Genomic DNA, 4337 nt, shown 5'->3' with positions numbered 1-4337 from the left:
TAAAAAAAGAAAAAAGGATGAACAGAGGAATTAACCAATGTAGATCAAATGGGTAGTAAATTCTGGTTTCTTGTGTGACTTCATAAGGGACTTTAGGTATTACTCTTGGGATGTAGTAACTGTAAGCAAATTATCCAAAATGGAAAGAATGTTGGGGTCATGGTGTATGCTTTGTCTTTGTATTCCTCTTCCTGGGAAAGAGACATATTAGATCTGCCTTTTGTATGCAACTTGGTGACTCTAAACCAGTATGCTTTTCCTGGAGTCTGGATTTCATTATTTTTTATATCCTGAGGCTCCCAAGTCAGCTAGGCTAAGGATGCCAACACAAAGGCCTAATGGGAGGAATATGTTTGCTTCTAATTTAGAGTATGAAAAACCACACCCCACAAATCACAACCCATGGAAACTTCCACTGCATGAAAGCAGTATGTAGAACAGTATTTCTAAAAGGGTTTTAAGGGATACTTAATATGCTCCTGAAGAAGGATTCCATATCAAATTCTTCTAGGCAATGTTCCATATTATGTTCCTGTCATGGAGATTCCTGTTGCAGAAAGAAAAGTCTCTGATGAGCCCTGCAAAAGATGTCTAGTTAACTTTAACCCAGTGTTTTACAAACTCACTGGTTTATGGAAACTTTTATTCATGGAACATTTATAATTGTCATATAGAATACACTTGAGAAATGCTGGGAATGACACATATCTAAGTTACAGTCCTGGCTTTACCATTAACTTGCATATTTTGTTCTTTGAATTTCAATTTCCTCATCTGCTAAAGGAGCAGTTAGAATCAGTGATCTAGACAGAAGAAAGGACTACAATTTATTATAACATATTTTGTGGCAGATGCTGCTCATGCCTTCAGGGCTGTGTAGTTAGAAGAGCCCTATACTTGGTTAAATACTCTCCTCACCATCTTAAAATTCTTAATTTTTGAACAAGAGATCCTGCATTTTTCATTTTGTACTGGCCTTGAAAATTATGTCCTGTGTAATATTGTCTCCTATCTTCTCAGTCTAGTGAGAATATATGTACATTACTTTACATACTGTACATATATGGAAGCTGAGAGTCAAAGAGGTGTAATAAATGACCCAAGGTCACAGGGGGTGTGAATAGCAGAGCCAGGAATCTAGTCTGGTCCATCTGGCTCTAAAGCCTTTGTTCTTCCCACTACATAAGCTGCCAGTGCAAAAAATCTAGGATTCTAAGATTCTTTTGTTCTTTAAACCTCTACTAAATCTATCTCAGTGTTTAACAAAATAATTGTATTAATCTCATTACTGTCTGAGTGCAAGTCTGGTTAAATGAATTAATGTGTAATGGGCTACATGTCAGGGAATGAATAGCTCTAGGAATTAAGACATGAAATCCAACAAACTAGGTTCTGTCATTTACTGGCAAAGTGACCCTGCGCAGCCCACCTGACCCCTTCTGAGTTTTAGTCTACTTCATAGTTACATTGTGAGGACTAAATGAAATAATGCATTGCCTAATACATAGTAATTCCTTATTAGGTTGTTATTATTCTTTTATTAACTTGGAACGACTAGATTTTCTATTAGAGCTCCAAATAATGTAACTCATTTTGTTTGTTTAATAACAAAACAGTAAAATTACATTACTTTTTTAAAGGTCAAATCAAATTAAATTTTTATTTTTCTAATTCAAATCAGATTAAATTTAATTTCACCTCCATCTCCAGGTTGGTAGGATATCTAGTTTCAGAGCTTTTTTGAAGATGCAAAAACCCTAGGGCTTACCTAATCTGGTATCCTGGGGACTTGTCATCACTCCATTCTGATCATATTGTGAGATGCTCATTGTCCAAGCAGGTATGCACTGGGCACAGGTTTCTGGCCCAGTTTCTCAAGGCAGCCATCTGTTCACTCCATTGTAAACCTGCTTACAAGACCTTGCTTGATAGCCATTCTCCAAGTGTCCTTGTAGTGATCACTGCCAGAGACATGGGGGTAGCTGGGCCAAACACAAGTCCTGCTACCCCACGATCCTCCAGGTTTGAAGAACCCAGCTCCCTTTAATCCTTAGTGCTTTCCATCTCCCACATGATCTCCCAGACAATCTCTCCCCCTTCAGAAAGTTAACTGTAGAAATAGAAACTTCCAAGTAACCCTACAGGAAAGTCTCACAACTCCCAGAGGACCAAATATGTATAGAGGAACATTTCCTTTAAGTCTTTTTACTAAGTCCGCAGCATAAAATTAATTTATTTTTCTCAGTTACACAAAGTTATCATCCTCTTCATCTTCTATGCAGGCTCACAGGGCCTCTTTCTCTCTTGGCCACTGTATTTTGCACGTAAACCTATGTATCTGATCCTCACTGCAAATGGAGTGGGGGAATACAATTCAGCAGGTTATGTTGCTGTTTCTCTCCATTCCTTGGTGAGATGTGTCACAATCACATACTTGCAATTCCATATTTCATAGCTTCAGAACCCTTTGAGAACAATACAAACACAGGATAAGGAAAAAGACTTTGGGAGGCTTGATTTGTGGTAATAAACTTAGTATATGTAATGGCACAGAAAGCATAGTGATAGGGTGTTGAAACAAGCTGAGACACTGGTGTAAAATAGAAGGGAATAAAGAACTAACAACTTTTCTCCCCATTATAGATAATTATGCTGGATATCTGCCAAGTCAAAAGCAAAATTCTGTGTGCAAGAGCAGCAGAGTTGTAGAGCTGTAGTGCTGGGCCCTCTAGTGGCTGGTTCTTCTTAGTCACTGAATATAACTGGCTGTTTCCTGCACCCAGTTTTCTTTTCTTTTTGGTTTTCTAGAACCACCATTTGCCTTCATCTATATCCTATCATCCCATTCTTTTATCATTATGGATACAGTACCAACCTTGGAAGAGGCTCAGTGTTAGGGCACCATTTTTAATGGAAAAATTCATTCCCTTGGAAAATGATAGATGGAGAAAATTGTTGGCAGAAGGTTCTTTGGGGCAGTGCTTTGAAAGACATGAGTAAAGAAATGAAGACACAGAAGTGGCAAGAGGAAGAAGCCACCAAATGACGTGGTTGTGTCTGAGCCTCAGCTGACCCTGTAGGCTGTTCTGGAGCTGAGAGTGTTCCTTGGGTTTGTCCCAAGTTAAGGTGATAGGGCCAGACCTTTGTATCCCTGCATCAGTCTTGGTGGGGAAGCCCCAGGAGGGGTGTGACCTTGGCGAAACACTTCCTTGTGGCCCAGGACCATGCAAGGTGAAGCATGTAGTTTTTCATCAGATAGTAGTTTTCCTTCCTTTTCTCTTTCCTGTTCACTTATTTCTGACTCCCTTATTCCCAAGTGCTTATTTGCTGCCACAATTTAATCACTGCCAGAGATGGGGTATCTGATTTCATCCAGGCAGGTCATGTTTTTGGTTTCTTAGTGACACTTGCAACAGGATTCTTCCTATAAAAGGTTGGCAGAAGGCCTTGCTTTGTCTGTTTCTCCTAGGTTTAAGCCAGTATTATAATATTGCCATTTCACCAAGCAGAGACCAGACTCAGTGGTGCCAGGAAAAAAGGGGGGGGGGAGCAAATCACATTGCCAAGACAGGCTTAGTTATTTATACTTAGGAGGTTCTCCCCTCTAGTCCCCCTGAAAATATGCTCCAATCAGGGTAATAGCACTTCTCCCTTATTGGCAGGGCTCTAAATGCTTTTATCTTGATAGTCCTGGTAGGAATGAGGCTGGTAGGGTGAAAGCCTCTTAAACTTGAATCTATCCACCAGAACTTACTCTGTTTTCTCCACAGTCATAGACACTTGGATGACATATGACTATCTAGCTGGGCAACTCATTTTCCAGCTCCCCTTGCAGCTGGTTGTGGCCTAAGCTCTCATCTTCGGATCTGAACAAAAGAGATGTATGTAGCTTTTGCCATTCTTATTGAAGAGTGAGTATCTGGCTTGCACTTCCTGTTCTTTGTTTATGCTCACTAAACAGAAATGTTTTAATAAAGAGATCTTGGCCATTACATGCTAAGATGTCAGTCATTGCCCTAGGTCCCTGAATAACCAAGTAGAACATAGCTATCTACCTACATTGAACACTGGCTTTGGGCCATATTTTATTGGACCTCCTAACCAAATCTTACCAATTATTCATATCTTACTTCAAATCCCATTTCCTCTAAGTAACACACATTCATGAATATATCCCTTCTTGACCATCATATTAGTGTCTGTCTGTCCGTCATAATTTCTGGTACTTATCTTGTTTTTGTTACTTTGGTGTGCCCTTCTTAACTATCCCACATGAGGTAGAAAAAGGACAGCCATAAAAGGCAGCCCCAACTCTGTGATGAAAACTGAGCTTTTGA

General features: G+C 39.6%; 1 protein-coding gene across 1 annotated transcript in view; it reads right to left on the bottom strand.

Annotated features, from left to right (window-relative positions):
- Positions 1-2007, bottom strand: part of Pgm2l1 (phosphoglucomutase 2 like 1) — a 152843-nt gene extending 150836 nt beyond the window's left edge. Inside the window, exon 1 of the mRNA XM_023716632.1 lies at positions 1769-2007. The gene's annotated coding sequence lies outside the window, so the exon portion shown is untranslated. The remainder of the gene's footprint in view (positions 1-1768) is intronic.
- Positions 2008-4337: the final 2330 nt, after the last annotated feature.

This window comes from Octodon degus, unplaced genomic scaffold (genome assembly GCF_000260255.1).
Source record: "Octodon degus isolate 3935 unplaced genomic scaffold, OctDeg1.0 scaffold00049, whole genome shotgun sequence".
NCBI classification, from domain to species: Eukaryota; Metazoa; Chordata; class Mammalia; order Rodentia; family Octodontidae; genus Octodon; species Octodon degus.
Note: the sequence above shows the minus strand (reverse complement) of the source record. Positions and strands in the feature narration are given on the sequence as shown.